This window comes from Tursiops truncatus, chromosome 15 (assembly GCF_011762595.2).
Source record: "Tursiops truncatus isolate mTurTru1 chromosome 15, mTurTru1.mat.Y, whole genome shotgun sequence".
Taxonomy (NCBI): Eukaryota; Metazoa; Chordata; class Mammalia; order Artiodactyla; family Delphinidae; genus Tursiops; species Tursiops truncatus.
The window spans coordinates 61,621,190-61,639,133 of record NC_047048.1 but is presented as its reverse complement, the minus strand read 5'-3'; the positions used below and the strand labels follow the sequence as shown (position 1 = coordinate 61,639,133).

At 43.3% G+C, this 17,944-nt stretch overlaps 1 protein-coding gene across 12 annotated transcripts in view; it reads right to left on the bottom strand.

The window, feature by feature from the left end:
* The window catches only part of RALY (RALY heterogeneous nuclear ribonucleoprotein), a 79,421-nt gene that overhangs the window by 27,549 nt on the left and 33,928 nt on the right, over positions 1-17,944 (bottom strand). For 4 of the 12 annotated variants that reach the window (XM_033841250.2, XM_033841247.2, XM_033841246.2 and 1 more), the window contains one exon: positions 15,798-15,932. The exons of 3 other annotated variants lie outside the window; for them this stretch is intronic. The gene's annotated coding sequence lies outside the window, so the exon portion shown is untranslated. Of the gene's footprint in view, positions 1-7,367; positions 7,434-15,797; positions 15,933-17,944 lie in introns of those variants that run through there. 5 more of the 12 variants (XM_033841248.2, XM_033841244.2, XM_073792887.1 and 2 more) reach the window with 2 other exon arrangements.

The window sequence follows — 17,944 nt, the reverse complement described above, 5'->3', positions numbered from 1 at the left end:
AATCTGTATATCTTCTTTGGAGAAATGTCTATTTAGGTCTTCTGCCCATTTTTGGATTGGGTTGTTTGTTTTTTTTTTTTGATATTGAGCTGCATGAGCTGCTTGTAAATTTTGGAGGTTAATCCTTCATCAGTTGCTTCGTTTGCAAATATTTTCTCCCATTCTGAGGGTGAGAGTCAGAATACAAGACACTTAAAACACTAAGATGGGAAACCTGCAGTTACCAAGCTCCTAATACTTGTTCCATACTGTGCTCACATTTGTCCATACATTATATTATTTAATGCTTAGACAACCGTAAGAGATAGTTATCCTTTTATTACAGAGAAGAAAACTGAGGCTTGAAGAGGCTAAGTAACTTGCCCAAGGTCATTCAGCTAGAATATGATGAGCACCAGATTTCAAACCTAGGACTACCTGTCTCCCAATTCTTGGTTCTGTTTGGGGCTCTGCCACCATAATTACCAGAAGATCGATCACTAACCTTCTTCCCTAACCTTCCCTGGTCTCAACTGCCAAGTGGGAATAGTAATCCTTGCACTGCTGCCCTCAGAGTTGCCTTAAGACTCAAAGGCAATAATAGGTATGAAAGGGCTCTGTAATAAGATATGAATGTAAGGGGCACTTGAAATATTGTGAACAAATGTTGGTATTTCCTTTCATGATTTTTTAAGGTACTTGAGGTTCTTGTAGGCGTCCCATGAAGCCAACTGTCCTTATCCCAGTCACCCCACCTCTCCGCCCCGCTCCAAAATAGTGTTCCTTAGAATTTTCCAGTTAGGATTTTGGATAAACAGAAAACACATCAACTTCCCAGTATTGAGTACTCTTTAGGCTAACTGTCAGAGTCACACTAAGCAGCCAATCTGCTTAAGGAGTCACAAGTAAAAACAGCAGTGAGGGTAGGAGTGTTGGGAGGCCTGTAGATATAGGAGACTCCTTAAATAGTGGAACATGCCTGGGAAATAGGTCCAAAGGGTCATTTGGGACAGCAGATCATAGAAGCCTTTGTATAAAATCTATCCAGAAGATCAGTAAGTATGTTGTGTATGGGAGTAGGAGGGGGCAGGGTTGGCCAGCCTCAATTTGTTCTGGGATGGACAACACCTTGGCAGGGCCCTGACCGTAGAAACAGTAGTAGATGAGTAGGGCTCTCAACTCATTCTCTAGCCCAGCCTGGGATCACACCCTCATGATCCACACTGCTGTGGCCATCTGCTCCCTTCAGCTTCTGACAGAGTAAGGCCAAAAACAATAGCAAAGCATTCTTGGAACCAGGCCCTGGTCAGGGACAGATAAATAAATAGCAAAGTCCTTGCTCGTAGAGAGGAAGGCACTGCACCAACATAGTTTGAGTCTAACCAGAGGTTCTCTTGTAAAACAAAGTCTCTGGCTCATGGGGTATATTCAGGAATTGTGTGAACTGAATGAATCAAAGGAGCATTCTTCTATGACTTAAGAGCACCTGTGGTGTCAGGAGCCCTGGATTCCAGTCCTCATTCTGGCATGAATATAATTCAGTGAATCTGGGCAAATTACTTAACTTCTGTGAACCTCAGTTTACCAACATGTAAAGCAGGCTCTGTCTACCCCACAAGTTGCTATTTGTAGCCAGTGACATAATAGTTGAGACATCTACTCTGTAAATGGCATGAGATGGAATAGTGGGAGCTGACAGAGCATTGGGACACATGGTCTTAAAAGTTCAGAGCCCAGTCTGGGGAAGACTTGAAATAAGCTCCTTTTCTTTCTCCCCAGGCAATTTAAGTCTGCTTTTCTCACACTGAAGTCATTCTTTGCATTTCTATTGAAGGGAGAGGGAAATGTGCCACTCAAGTATGGAACAGAAAGGCTGCCATCTTTCTACCTTCCACAGTTTGTTCAGATTCACTGTACTGCAAAAGAGAGCAAAAGATTTGGATTTCTAATCCTAGCTTTTGTTAATCAAAAGCTGTAAAACCATAAACAAGCCTCAACCTCTCTCAGCCTTAGTTTCCTCATCTGTAAATTGGTGGAAGATTTCCTAAGTCATAAGATTATAGTTAAAATTCAATTAATTAATGATGAAAGAGTGTTTTGTAACCCACAAAATGCCACACAAACATTAGTCATTACAGAGCTGTCTTCCCATCAGCTCATGAGCTACACAGGACAGCGGTTATCACTAAACTGACAGGTGAGATAATCGAAGCCCAGAGAAAATACTGATGGTAACACACAGCTCAACTCTGACTTCCTCCAACAAAGGTAATTATTCCTTTTATTTGTTACAGGAGTTATTTATTAGTTTGTTAGCCTCATTAAACTAACAGATCTCTGGGGGACAGAGCTACATATATTTTATGCATTTTTGTACCTCAATGCCCAGCACTGGCACACCAGAAAGATGCTAAAGAAATAATGGCAGTAGAAACACATCCAGGACCCCTAATCCCAGGTATAGAGATCTTATAACAGGAAGTGGCCCAAACCTCATAGACTGACTCATCATAACTTATCTCTTCCTCAATTCCTCCACCCTAGCAAGACTTTCCATTACTAGAGAGAGTCTCTAAGCCTTTGTAGGTGCTGATCCCTTAGCCTTGAACATTCCTCATATGCTTCTTTGCTGAGCTAATTCCTATTCACCCCTCAGACCTGGAGGCCTTTCTAATCTCCCCTAATACTGGGTCAGGTATTCCCTCTCCACCGCCCCCCCTCCATGTCTGTTTTATCATAGAATCCTAGCACACAGCATGTGTCAAAAGTATCTGTTGATGGTTGAATGACTGAAATAGTGGATCTAGAAATCCAAAGGAGATTCTTGGCCTGGAAGTCAGGAGGGCTGACTGTTTCTAATTCTAGCTCCACCACTGCTGTGCTCAGTGATCTCGGGCAAGCCCCAGTCCTTCCTGGACCATCCATAAATGAGCTATCATCTATGAATGAACTCAAAAGCACCGACAATATATGAGACTTAGACTCATGCTAAGTCCTAAGGGTGAGGAACTTCTGAAGCCAGCTGTGTGCTCCAGAGGATGGGAGGTCCAATATCCTCACCCCAAGAGCAGCACCAGGTACATGGAACTATGCTGTCAGCAGCCTCCCAGCCTGTTGGTTTACTTAATTTCTCCTGATGAAGTGCCAAGAATAAATCGTAGGTGAGCAGCAGAACACGTTAATGAGACCAGAGCCTAATGAATCTTTTCCTTCCTGTGTCAATTAGAATTTCAAAGCTAGGATCCCCAAGGACCAATTTATTAGGAACAGAGAGAAGCCTTCTGTTCATCAGCTGCTGCCTGAGCTACTTTCCCTGGTCCTGTATGTCTGCTATGTAACAATCTTGCTTACTCAGATATGCCACCTGGTGAGACAGACAATACTTCTGGGCTCTGAACTTGAGGAAGGAGAGAAGGGGTCTAGGGTGTTTCTGGGGGTGAGTGGGGAGGTGGTTAAGAGAATCAGAGTAGCCCTGACTTGAATGCCACCTCCCAAGGATACTGGTCTTCAAAGAGCTAATAGCAGCAGATCAACTTGCCATTCACCCAACTAAGTAGCAGGTATTGTGTGACACCTATTTGCCTAAGGTGTTTTGAATCCACCCAACAACCCCCAAAGTAGGTATCAACAGCACTATTTTTTTTTTCGGCCGCACGGCGAGGCTTGCAGGATGGGCTCTCAGTTCCCCGGCCAGGGATTGAACCCAGGCCGCGGCAGTGAAAGCCTGGAATCCTAACCACTAGGCCACCAGGGAACTCCCTCAACAGCACTATTTTACAGACAGAGAAACTGTGGCTCTGAGAGACAAAGTAAGAATTTTAAGGAACTAAGGAACTAGTTGAGGAACTAGCTGAAGAACACAACCAGCAGTTGGTAGACAGGGATTTGAACTCACAATCTGAACTTGCAATTCCAGAGACTGGGCTCTTTCTATGAAACCACAGCAACCTTGCCCCAGGGCTGGCAGGGCCAGCAGCTGATGTCCTGAATGGCAGAGATGGCCTGTGGGCAGCCGTGGCCATGTTGGACACTTGCCACCAACACGCTGTCTTTTGCCCAGGCATAAGCAAGAGTGCCTGTGTATTGCTGGTCCTTCCATTCAATGACGTTGGCAATCTCACCCCGAGAACATAATCCAAGTAGAGTCACCATTGACATTACCCCCAGACTCCTCCCCCAGAAATCTTTTGATTTATGACGAGTTGCCAATCCTTGATCTAATAGCTCCCGGGTGCCTAGTTCTCTTGGCTCCCATACTGTCCTCTCCAAGTCACACAGGGCCAGCCCAGTTGCCACTGCAATGTCATCAACAGAGGCAAATTCCAAGGTGAGAAGGTAAGCAAGTCAGGTTTCCAAATGGCTATGAAATGGAATTTTAGGACTCTGGTGGGAAAAATGCTTAAGAGTGAGGTCAAGAGGTTTGTCCAAATTTACAGAACTAGAAAATAGCAAGAACCGGAACACAGGCATATATTGAATCCTAACCTGGCATCTATCTACCAAGAGCAGGAATAATAAATACAGAAAAAATGAGATCAGTGGTTTAAAATTTTTTTAAGCTTTTAATTTTGAGATAATTATAGATTCACATGCAGTAATAAATACTTTTTTGGGGGGTGGGGGGTGCTGTGCCTCATGGCTTGCAGGGTCTTAGTTCCCCAACCAGTGACTGAACCCAGGTCCTCGGCAGTGAAAGCTCGGAGTCCTAACTGCTGGATCGCCAAGGAATTTCCCAATAAATACTTTTTTAAAGCACTTAGCACAGTGTCTGGCACATAGAAACCCACCCAAGAAGTGTTGGCTATTAGATAATTAGGAAAAAGGGAGAGGGCATTCAGGATGGGCTTTTGAGGAAGAATTACTAAGTTTCTCTTTACAGAATGCTGAGGTATACCCATATAACACTTTAAATAATCTTTCCAATGATCCCATCAAGCAGGTATTAACATCCCCATTTTACAGATGAGAAAACTGCTCTCAGAAGTCAACTAACTTATCCAAGATTACTTTGTCCCAGTACATGCCAAAGCTGGGATTCAAATCCAGATATATCCAATTCCAAACGCTATGCTCTTTCTACATTTGCTTCTCTCAAGATAATATGGGCTGGGCTTAAAAGACAAGCCTGGATGTAGACTGGAAGTTAAGAGCAGGCTGCCGGTTAAGTAGGGGGGATAGCATGAACTAAGATGCGAAATTTAGCAACATACTGTCTTTGCAAAGAGTGGTAGTTCAAAGACATTGGCCAGAATAAAACAGTAAACTCACATGACAAAGACAAAATAAAAAGCTAACGGGCAGATGGCAGAGGGTCACTGAATGCTAGCTGCTCTTGCCAACTATGTGGATCACAACTTGACTCCCCTTTGCTGGACACTAAAGAAAGAGAGGTAGCATGCCAAAACTGAAGAGCCATAGACTGGGAGGCAAAGGAAATCAAGTTCTACCACTAACTAGTTAAGTGGCCTTGGGCAAGTCACTCATCCTTTCTGGGTTTCTAATACCAGAGGATCAAACTAAAAGATGTCCAGGGACCTCTCTAACTTTGACCTTCCAGGAATCACTCTATTACCAGGTCATGTGTACAAATGTGAGTCTGGGAAATGCTAATGCTGTGATTAAACAAAGAAGCCTGAAATGAAACACAGTAACGGTATGATAGGAACCTTGGGTACAGGGATAGAGAAACAGAGCTAAGTGAGGGAGAGGAGAATAAAGAAATTAAATGGGATCCAAGTTAATCTTGGATAAAAGCCAGAAGACAGCAGGCAGGCAAGGGAAGGGAGACTGAACCAGGAGAGTTACCAATCCTGGCCTTCCTACTAACTTGCTATGTGGCCCTGGCTATTAGCCTCATTTTCCCATTGGCCAAATGCAGGGTCCTATATGTTCTGGCCTCAGCTGTCCCCTCTCCCCTCTCTCTTCTTTCTCTTTGGTGCTGTTCCAACCACACTCTCTGCCTCCTAGTTTCTCTACAAACATGCTCTTATCTTGGGGCCTAGCCTGCATATCTTCACACATATGAAATAATCTAATAATTAATGATTTACTCGTTTTCTGTCTCCCCCACTGAAACAAGTTCCATGAAGGCAGTCTTTGTTTTGTTAACTACTATATCTCAGCTACAGGAATAGTATCAGGCATTTGTTGAATGGACCCCTAAGGTCCCTTCCAATTCTGGCATGCTATGATTAACTTATGGGCTTATGGAACTGGTGAAAATCTCAGAAGTTCAAAGTTCAAGCCTGGGTGAACTTAGGTTTAACCTGTCCTTTTGGCTCCAATTTTTGATATTTGCTTTGCCTCAGAGGGTCTTCAAAAATCATCTCCAAATGTAACAATCACATCCTAACACACAACTACACACATGCACAAATAGACAACTATATACCACTTAATTCAAGAATTATTATCATATGCTAGATGTGAAACACAGTATTTCCTTAACCTGGAAAATGAGGCCTTATGCAGTTTAGCCCCAACTTACTTTGATAACTTTAACCCTAACCATACTCCATTCCTGAAATCCTATGCTCTGGCTACAACGGACTGTTTACTCTCTCTGAGACACACATGTGAGCTTCTGTGCCTTTGCCCTCATTGGTCTCTTTGCTTGGAAGCTACAGACTCCCCTTCTCAACTGCCAAATACTTCATCTTTCACGACTGTCAAATGTCTCACCTTTGAAGTCCAACTCAAATATCACCTCTTTTGTGAAGCATTCCTTGATCTCTCAGGCAGTTAGTGTCCCCCCCTCCTCCAAGTTCCCAAAGCACTCCACATGCTTCCATTATAGTGCTCATCACTGCCACCTACTTACTTTATCTACCTCTTCTCCTTGATCAGTTATGGGCTCCAAAGGCCTTGACCATGTGTTTGCCTTCTCCTTATCCCTAAGGACCTACCTCTGTGCCTGGCACAAATGTTTATCATATTGGATGTCAACATGGCACCACAACTAATAACACTTCTTAACCTTCACTGGCACACTTGATCAGATAGTTCTTCCAACCAAAAGTTGGTTTCCCTCATACTTCTACCCACTAATATGAACTCCTACGGGACTGGAGAAGAAGCTGGAAAGAAAGAAGAGAAATAGTATTTGCAGAGCCTTGAATGTCATGCTAAGGACACTGGATTTTATTCTAGAGGTTTTATGAACAAGAAAGTGATAGGAATAAGATCTATATCTTAAAACCTATGGAGAGAAAAAGGGGGTTATATTTCAGGGTCAAAGACTGGAGATGGGGAGACAGGCTAGTTGACAATGAAAAAGTCTCAGTGAGAGAGGATTAAGATCTGGCCTTGGATGGTAGCACTGGGGATAAGAAGATGGGCAAAACATTTCAGAGACAAAACCACATAATGAAAGCAGTTGCCTACTTTACCTGAGTGAAACTCTGCTCAGAACAAACTTCCTCCAGGTGGAACTTTGTGACCTCTTTGCATCCAAGATGGCCCTGAGGGTAACCAGAGCAGGGAAAAAGCCTCCATGACTAGGTGAAGGGGAAGAAGCAAGTCTAGGATTAGCAAAGACCAAGCTCCAAGCCAGTGAGTAGGGCTGTAGGAGACAGCTCAACGTCCTGCTAATAGCTGCTACGTGCAGAAGTTTCTGCAAAGAAGTCGGGTTTGTGCCCTGAGCAGAAAGATGCCCTCCTGACTTGGAGAGCTCTAGCCAGCTTTAATACCAGAGACTCTGATGATTTTCAGCGGTGCTTTGTTAAGGAAAATTATCCAAAAACTGGAAGTAAGGGAAAAAGATAACTGTGTGAACTTTTAAAGTCATGTTAGGACATTTTTTTTAGTATGTATCTGAGAGTCATCTGATACTCTTGGAGAATGGAATTTTGTTTGACTTACTGTTCACAAACAGTTAGGGCCCAAATATTTTAAAACTCTGCAAAGTTAGAGATTAACATATAGCAAACTGAGAAGTAGAAAAGATAACATGAAATGTTACATTTTTATTAGAACATTTATCAATTTTGGATCTAATTTAGCAATCTCATTTCAGCAATCCTTTTTCCACTAAGAACATAAATCCAGTTTCTCAGCTATTCTCTTTCTGCTGGTTCCCACACTGAGTTAAACAAAACTTGACACATGCTCACATGGATGAGAATTACGCCCTGACATAGTACACACATCCACAGGCCTGCCTACCTACCTCACAGGAACCAGATGCCAGGAGGCAAAAGAAGCCTGACATCCAGGCACAGGATTTAGTGAAGTGAAACAGGTGGTCACTTATGAAATGACATAAAGCTCAGTGTAGCAGAAAGGGCACAAAGCTGAGAGTCAGACCTGCCACTAATTTATTGTGTGACCTTGGGCCTATTACTTACTGCCCCTTGCTGGGCCTCAATTTCACAATTATAAAACGGGTAAGTTGATCTAGGTCAGTGTTGTTTTATAAACTGTGTTCCTGGCAACTATGCAGGTTTAAGGCAGATGCCTCACAGCCTGTCTTTGATAAGGGGGAGGCTAGACTGGTGGACTCTGGGCCCACCACTGCCAATTCTAACGAGCAGCTCTGTTTGAGATGTTCAGTTATATGTTTAAATAAAGGGCTCCTCCATAAACTTGATAACTGTTAGTTAAGATCTCTTCCCACTCTGACATCCTAAAATTCCATCATTTTATGGCAAATGATCCTGGGGACAATACAGAGCCAAAAATATCTCCTCTTACCCTATACTTAAAAACATATCATTAGAAGAGGGTCTCATTAAGAAGGCCCTAGCAGTTGAGTAGGAAGGGGTGAGGAAGGGGACAAGTGGGCAGAGGAGGGCTCAGAAAAGGGCAGAGACTAAAGGCCTGTCCCTTTTGCAAATGAAGATTGAGTGGAACCCAAGGCCAAGGACAGAACCCTTTCAGGGAGGGCTTAGATTCACTGGCCTTATCAAGGCTAAGGAGTTGGACTCTAGCCGCTGACTCTGCCACATAAAGGCAGATGCCTTCAGTTTCCTTAGACTAAAATCTCTACAGGTAACGTACTTTGTAAACTGAAAAATGATTACAGATTTGAAGACCTATTAGAGCAATCTTATTCTTAAATCTTTTATATTATTCTCTTCTTCTGCCAGGTCCCTGAAGGAGGCTCATCACACTTGAGATGTATAGACCCTCTCTCTTCCTTCCTTACATTTCAGAGTTGGGCATACAAGGGGCTTATTGCTTGGAATATTCCCCTCATTCAACTTGGAAAATGACAAGTACACTTCTTACTAGGTAGTCCATGTTCCATGTTGAAGATGGAAACCTGGCCTCTCACTTAGTGATTGGACCTCTGGGCCACACACGTGGATCCTAGAGAAGTTGGTTTGAGGCAGGGCAGAGCAGAAGAAACTCATGGGAAAATGCACTGAAGGCATGGAGATATTCCCATTATACTAAAGCCCCTGCATACCCCTTCCTGGGCACTCTTGAACACTCTACCCTCCTGGAAGGGCAGAGGCCAGAGGAAGTATGATACTCAGGAAAGAGCTTACTATACTAAATGCTTGGAGTCTATGGAAGGAGGAGGACCTGAGTTCAAAACCCAGCTCTTTCACAGACTAAGTATATGAACTCTGGCAAATTCATTTACTTCACTGAGGCTCAGCTTTTCCCTCTGGAGCTATTAATAACTTAATGAGTTATAAAGATTAACAAAGATAATTTTAACTTAAAACACCTATGATAATACCTGGCACATAGTAGGCACTTGATAAATGTGACTTCCATCAACAGGGAAAGGGCAAATAGCAAAAGATGACTGAACGTGATTCACATGACAGGTAGGGAGGACTAGGGGACGAACCCCAGCAAGTATATCAGAGCCGTGAGTGGCTCAGAATGGGAATGGGCTGATTTGGAGAGTCTGTTGTGCTATCTAAGAGCATCTGGATCCTGTACCAGCCAAAGCAAATCAAACAGGAGTGCTTATGAAGAGCTTCTTTCTAAAACAAGTACGGGCTGTGTTACTGACACACGCCACAGGGGAATTGAGAAGACTGCTGGCAGAGATGTTAAGAAAGCTGACAAGCTTTCAGTTCCAATCTTTGCTACTACCTACGTATGGGTACAGCTGACCTTGGCTCCAGAGGAGAAAACCCTGGACTGAGACACAAGAGACCTAGGTGCTGGTCTGAGCGTGACTCTGAGCAGGCGACATCATCTCTCAGGCCTCAGTTTTTTCTTTCTCCTCCAAATAATAATAATTCTTTACATGCCTACTCTATTATCACTATCCTCATTTTCTATGGCTCAGAGAAATTAAGCTAATACAGGCAGGCATCTGAATTCCAGGTCTGCTGTTAAAGCCAGTAGTCTTTCCACTCTATTGCATCATCTCTCAGTGTTAACTGACGGGGTGAAACCAGGTGGACCAAGGCATTTGAGGACCTGAAAATTTTATGATTCTTAGCAGCTTGAAACTGTGGTTTCAAGAGCATTCTAAATATATACTGTAGTGCTAACCTGCTAGTTAAGAAGCCTTCTATAAATGAAATCCTCAACACCAAGGGCAAAAGCTGAGTACAAGCCAACTTGAGAGCCAGAGAAGAGCAGACAATGAAATTTTAGGAAGCCTTGAAGAGGCCCTTGGAGAATACATTGCCTAATTCATTTTACAGATGGGGATACGGAGGCTGCAAAAAGAGAAACAGCTTGACTGGGAACACCCAGAAAGTGGGTGACAGAGCACAAACTGGGTTCTATGTCGCATGGACTCTCTCATACTCGTTATCTACTCAGTCTCCAACATTCCAGGCCGTTCTGATTTTCTCACTGATATTTTTTTTCCAAATGCTGAGTGACAGGCAGGTCACTGCCCCTGCAGCCGACTCCCAAACACTTCTCGTTGTAGGTAATGGCTCTTCCTTTCTGTCTCTGCTGCAGCGTTAAGCAGGACTGAATCTGAGTCTTCTCTTTCGGCCCCCTCCTCTTTTTTTCCTTTGAATGACAGACAAAGTGACTTTGGAGGCACAGAACTGGAAGAGACATACCAGCAATTATAGAACAAATTTCTACTTCATTCCCTCTTTTTGGAGCTGAGGAAACTGAGGCCCAGAGATATTAAATGCTTTCCCAAGGTTGAGTTAGTAGAACAGGCTTAAGAGCCTGGGTCACAATACTCACCTTCTACTACAATCTGACACTGAACACAGGGTATCAGAATTTATTTCAACCACTAGTGGCTGAACACCAATCCAGACCAGGCATTTTTTCATCATCTCCTATTAGCATCACAATAACTGTATAGGCATTATTGTTCCCATTTTGCAGAGGAGGAAACTACAGCTAGGAGAGGTTAGTCACAAAGGAAATGAATGTCACAGCAAGGATTCAAATCTTTGGCTTTAAAGCTTCCTCTCTTTCCCCAGCAGCATACAGCCTGAGGTTTTTAAGAATATACACAATGGTGGGAAAGATGGAGTTAATTAATCTTCCTAAAGGCCAGTTATCCAATTAATCTTCCTAAAGACCAGTTATCCTGTAGATAACTTTGTCTATTGCCCTATGCACTTAAGTACACTAACTCTTGATATATTATGCTAACTGAGGAGATGGGGAGGGAGATGAAGGTAAGGGAGACCAGTAGAGACTCCTGATACAAAATGACAGATAACTCAAAGGAAGCAATTTCTGCTTTTGTGTTAATGTGATCTTTTGTAGGATAGTTTTGGGGCTTTTTTCTGCATCTGCCCCATTAGGTCATAAGTCCCCTTTACTCATGTCCTACTCATCTCATGATTCTGGTATCACACTTGCTGATGGACCTTGGTTTCCTGATTTATGGTTTCCCAGCTTGGGTTTTTGATCTCTTGGCCTTATTCTTAGGCTCAGATCCCTACCTCTCTGCCACAGTCAACGGCCTTAAAACTGCCCTCTAGGAGCTGTCAGTCACTCTTCTGTCAGGCTTGCCGCTCCAGTGGGACACAAACATGCCTCATGAATACAGGCAAAAATCTTCAACAAAATATTAGTAAACCAAAACCAACACCATACAAAAAGGATTATACACTATAACCAAGTGGGATTTATTCTAGGAATGAGGTTGGTTTAAAATCCAAAAATCAATAACATAGTGCCATGTTAGTAGAATAAAGGATAAAAACCACACAAACAAAATCCAACATCCATCCATAATAAAACCTCTGAGTAAACTAGAAATAGAAAAGAACTTAACTTGGTCTGATAAAAGAAGTCTACCAAAAAACCCTACAGCTAACATCACTTAATGGTGAAAGACTGAATATTTTCTCCTTAAAATTGGGAACAAGAGGGCTTCCCCGGTGGCACAGTGGTTGAGAGTCCGCCTGCCGATGCAGGGGACACGGGTTCACGCCCCGGTCCGGGAAGATCCCACATGCCGCAGAGCATGCCTGCGCGTCCGGAGCCTGTGCTCTGCAACGGGAGAGGCCACAACAGTGAAAGGCCCGCGTACCGCCAAAAAAAAATTGGGAACAAGGTAAGCGTGTCTGCTTTCACCAATTCTGTTCAACACTGTACCAGAGGTCCTAGCCGGTACAGTCACGCAGAGCGATTTTGTGGATGTTAAGATTATGTCATTCCTCTACTCAAAACTCTCCAGTGGCTTCCTATTTCACTCAGAATAAAGCCCTACATGATCTGAGTCCCTGTCTACCCTTGTGACTTCTTCTCCATAATCCACTCTCCCTATTGCTCGCTTCATCTCTAGCTACACTGACCTCCTTTTGTTCCTCAAGACACTAAGCGTGCTCCTGTTTTAGGGCTTCTGAACTTGCTGAACTCTATGCATGGAATGTTATTCCCCAAGATATACACATAGCTCATACTACTTCAGCTCGTGCATATTTCTGAACAGATTTTATTTTCTCACAGAGGCCTTCTTTCATCACACAGTCCCTCCCTATTCCCTTACCTTGCTTTATTTTTATTCCTATGTATTCATTTGTTTATCCTCCACTAGAATTTAGGATACAAGAGAGAAAACTATTTTCTTCACTGCTACATTTCAAACACTTAAAACTGTGCCTGGCACATGGTGGACACTCAATAAATACACACTGAATGAATGGACGTCTTTAAAAAGATATTCATGTATAGGAGAATGAATAAAGGCGGGGTTGGGAGGGTGGGAACCACTGTCCCAAGAGTCTGAGAAGGACCAAGGTTTTAGGTCATGGAGGAAGAACCAGTGTAGAATAGAAAAAACTTGGTTCTCTAAAGCCAGATTCTTCTAAGGTCTAAGCTTAGGTCTTCCAGTCACTGCCTGTGTATCCCTCTCTAAGTCTCTGGAACTTATAAAATGAGAATATCACCACCTACCTCCCAAGCTGTTATGAAAACAAAATCAATTTATGTATTCAATATAGCACCTGATAATATAGTAGATACTACAAATAATTAAACATTCTGATACCTCTGTCCCTCAAGAAGAACCTAGAACTACCTTAAAAATTACCTAGCTCCACCTTATTGAAATGCATAGATGTCTATAGGGCTGTTGCCCCTAAAGTTTGACCTTCATACCCATTTTAACTTCTCCTTCTTATCATTCTTCTTTTACCTCTCCCTTACTGTTAGCTTTCAGCTCTCACCTCTAGCTGCTGCTAATACAGCTCCTCCTCCCGTTTTTATACACCGCTCTTAATCTTATGGAGGTTTAGAAACCAGATTGCTAAGCTTGTTACAACAAAACGTAAAAATAGGAAAAAATTAGTGCTGTGCAAGGTCTTAAGGATGACAATGCTTTGCTACCTTCTTGTTTTTCAGTTGGACTCTGGAAAATTGAGGATGTTAGATAAATAAGATACTATATGGGTATCAGTATATTATACAATCTTTTACATAGAATCATTCATATTTTAAAATAGTCAATAGTGGAACTTTTCCACAGGGCAGTTGTCACGAAAACAATAAAAGCCAAGCTTGATGCCCAGGCCATGTAAAGGCCAGAAGCTATAGAACATTAGATTAACCAAGACAGAAAGAGAGGACAGCAAGAGTCTGGAGATTCAGAATAGGAGGGTATGTTGGCCAGTGTGGATTCCAAGAGCATCAGGTTAGAGGACAGATCCCTCTGTGCACCCTCAGGCAGGCAGGCAGAAGAACAGAATGCCCCTTGTTACAGAGTATGAAGAGAGTGACCTATGTCACTGGCCAAGAGCGAGAGAAATGGTGGGAAAACTGGAATGCCCACGGCCTCTGATAAGATATGAGACTGCAGTACAAGTGCCTTTTTCACTAGCAGTTGGAGGGTGGGGGTTGGGGGAAGGCAGGGAACCTAGGGCCAGAAGAGGAATAGCCCTCCTGTTCTAACATGCTGGGGATGGACTCTTGAAACCAACTATAATATCTGTACTGGCAGTGGCCTTGGAGCCAGGCTGTGTGAGTGCATTTAAACCTGCACTCTGCAGCCCACATGCTGCAAATCATGGCTGCCAATGCTGCCTGGCTTTGTCTCTGTACCCTGGAAAGACTGAACTTGTGGAAAGACTGAACTTCCGGTAGGGCCTGCAGAAGGAGAGGAGGAGAAGGGCCTGGGAGAAAATTTACAGTGTAAATTTCCAAGGCAAAACCTTCCCTTTTACCTTTGGGGAGTTGGGTGGCAATCAGGTCAGGGACTGAGATGCCAAGGATACTTATAACACTTTCTTCTCACCTCTCATCTCAGTCATGCTGTTTTACAGTTCACAAAGCTTTCCAACTTGCATCTCCCATTTGATTGTCTACAATATCCTGTATGGTTGGTGCACACAAAATAGACATATGCGTGCAGTGAGGCACTCCAATTTACAAATAGGGAAATGGAGATTATCCAAGCGCAAATACTGAACGAGAAGACAAAAACCCAGGTTTTCCAACTGCAACTCAGCTCTCCAGGTCCCGATTTGTGCTGGCCCAAGTGCTTATGGAATCCCACGTGTTATAGGTGTTTTCCTCTCCTTCCAGTCATATTTAGCCTTGGCCTCCACCTGCTTGAAGGCTCTTCCTTTCCCCCTTACTAAAAATGCCATTGCTCAGAAAGGACCCCCCCCCAACTCTTGCCTGCCCTGCTGGGCCCTTCAAATAACTAGACCTCCTTCCTGAATCCCTCAGGAGGTCTGTTTTCTTGAACTTTATAAGAAAAATCATGATTCCAGGCAGATTAGCATTCCAAGGAAAGCCTGCCAAGGCAGAGAGAACAATGGTATTCACAGTTAGACTGACCTGGGTTCTAATATCAGCTTTATGGATTCCCAGGTGTAAACCTGGGCAAGTTACTTCAGTTTCCTGAGTCTCAATTCCCTCATCTATAAGATGGGGTTTTGTCTAGTTTAAATGGGATCCATAACACTATTGGTTCTTAATATGTTGATTTCCCTTCCTGTTTCACCATCTGCAGTCTTCCTTCTAAGATTTCCTGGACTTCCCTCTTCACACATCCCCACTCTAATCACTCCGTCCTCACCTCCATTGATGATTACATTCTGCAGGACTGATAAAACCACAGGATTTTCTGAAGCTGACTCTGGGCTTGGTAGGTCACAATCAAGACTGAAATCAGGAAAAGTCTCTAAGGGCTATGAATTCACGTTAAGAGAGCTTATGGGAGAAGGGGTTTAGTTGCCAGGTCCAGAATACCCCCCAGCAGAAAGCAGCTGGCAGAAGCCAGAAGGAATTGAGCATGCTTTGCTTTATTCATGGCAAATGATCCCACCCTGTCTCATGGCAGCTCCAGGAAAGCAAGTTCAATTCTCCTCCCAGTAGAAAAGGCTGCCTATGACAGTCTCTTAGGCATGGAGTAGAAGAGTAATTATCTGTAAGTTACCTGTACTAAGGGTAAAAATAAGCTCCAAACTAGTTACCTTGTATCTTGGCCCAAGTTTGCCCAGAGTTTGCCTAGGCACTCTCACTCACCAGTACCAAGGCTGAGCTCAGCCAGCAATTTCCTCTTTTGCGTTACAGGGTCAGCACCAACTGTCTCAGGGAAGAGGGCTCACCTATAACAGAGAGAAATCAGTCAGGGTCTTGCTCAGAACAGGCATGAACTTAGGTCAATGATGGCATGCAAAGTTCCTGCCCTTACATGTCTTGCATCCTAGCAAAAGATAGGGTAATAAGTAAATACATAGTTTCAGGTTGTGCTATAAAGAAAAATAAGCAGAGTCAGGAAAGAATGACAAGGAGTGAGAATGAGGTCTATTTTAGATAAATCCGTCAAGGAAGACTTCTCCAAGAAGCAATTGCTAGACAGAGACCTGAATAAAGTGAGGGGGTTAAGACCTGCAAAGATCAGAGGGAAGAGTGTTTCAGAGAGGGGAAATAAGTGCAAAAGCCCTGAGGCAACAATAGGCAAGAGTAAGCTTGTTATGCTAAAGAACAAGAAAGTCAACACAGAATACAGTGATGGGAAGAATGAGGTTCCTCCAGGCTTCAGTAACCTGGAACCCAGCTGGGACAAACTTTCAAGCACTCTGAGATTGATTTCAGGTTTCTCTGCTCACCTCCTCCTCTGCTGGGTAAGGGACAGAGAAACTCCTATATATTTCTTGGAATGTGGGGTAAAGAGAAAACAGAGAAACTCCTATGTATTACTTGGAATGTGGGGTAGAAATGACTGGGGTAAGGAGAATAGTAGCACACGCCAGGCACTGTTGTAAACCCTTTATTTGTATTAACTCATTTAATCTTTACAAACTCTTGTAAGGTTGGTGTGTTATTACATTTCCCCATTTTACTAATGGGGAAACAGACAGAGAAGTTAAGTAAATTTGCCCCAAGTCACACAGCTAATAGATGGTAGACCTGGGACTTTAACCCTGGAAGTCCAACCTCCGGGGCTTGCCTTCTTAACCACACACTATACCACTTCTCAAAAACAGAAGAAAAAACACAGGAAACGCATTCTCTAGTCCTAGCTGACATGGCTCACAGCCCCCATTTATACCCAAGTCTGAGATCCTCTCCATTTACTTGCAGTCCAAGTTTTTTACTGAATACCAGTTGAATGACTCCCGAGTCCTTCAGCCAGGTGGTTCCAGAGGATACTGTGATCACAAAGCTATGATGATAACCACGACAACAATAGCCATTTAATAGCCACTAACATTTAATGCACACTTTGAAATAGACTAGGTACTGGGCTAAGCACCTTACATGTACTATTTTATTTCAGAGAAGGAATGACAGTTGCTCTAAGACCTGGGTAGAGGGATCTGTGAGGGGCTCCACTCCTGAACAAAGCAGCAAACACAGGGAACTAAAGGATCCCTGTAGGGCAGGGTGAAAGCACAAAGGCAGACGTACTAATGGGTGGGTGGTAAAGGAAAGGACTATCAGCACCTCCAATTAACATGTCAACAAACTGAACTCATCTTCTATTTCCTAGCCCCCATGTTTCACCAACAATTCTCCGGAAGTACATTTTTTTTAACATCTTTATTGGAGTATAATTGCTTTACAAAGGTGTGTTAGTTTCTGCTGCATAACAAAGTGAATCAGCTATATGTATACATATATCCCCATACCCCCTCCCTCTTGCATCTCCCTCTCACCCTCCCCATCTCACCCCTCTAGGTGGTCACAAAGCACTGAGCTGATCTCCCTGTGCTATGCGGCTGCTTCCCACTAGCTATTTACATTTGGTAGTGTATATATGTCAATGCTACTCTCTCACCAAGTACATATTTAGACTTCAAAATGTTCACTCATGCTCTCCAACCCCTTCTTCCCTCATTCCCACAATTGCCAAGTCCTTGTAGGGGTTTTTTTTTGTTTTTGTTTTCAGTCTCTAACAGTTCTACATCCAAATCATCTTCTTTATCCCCTACTGTGTCAACTTCCTCTTGGTTCAGGATCTCATTATCTCCTGCCTGCACTGCTGGAATAATTCTTAGAATTTATTGACATTACAAGGACAGGCTGTTACAGCAGCCTCTTCCCTGGTCTCTCTTTCACTAGTCTCCCCCGATCCTTCCTGTTCCAATCTATTGAGCCCACACTGCCAGACTAA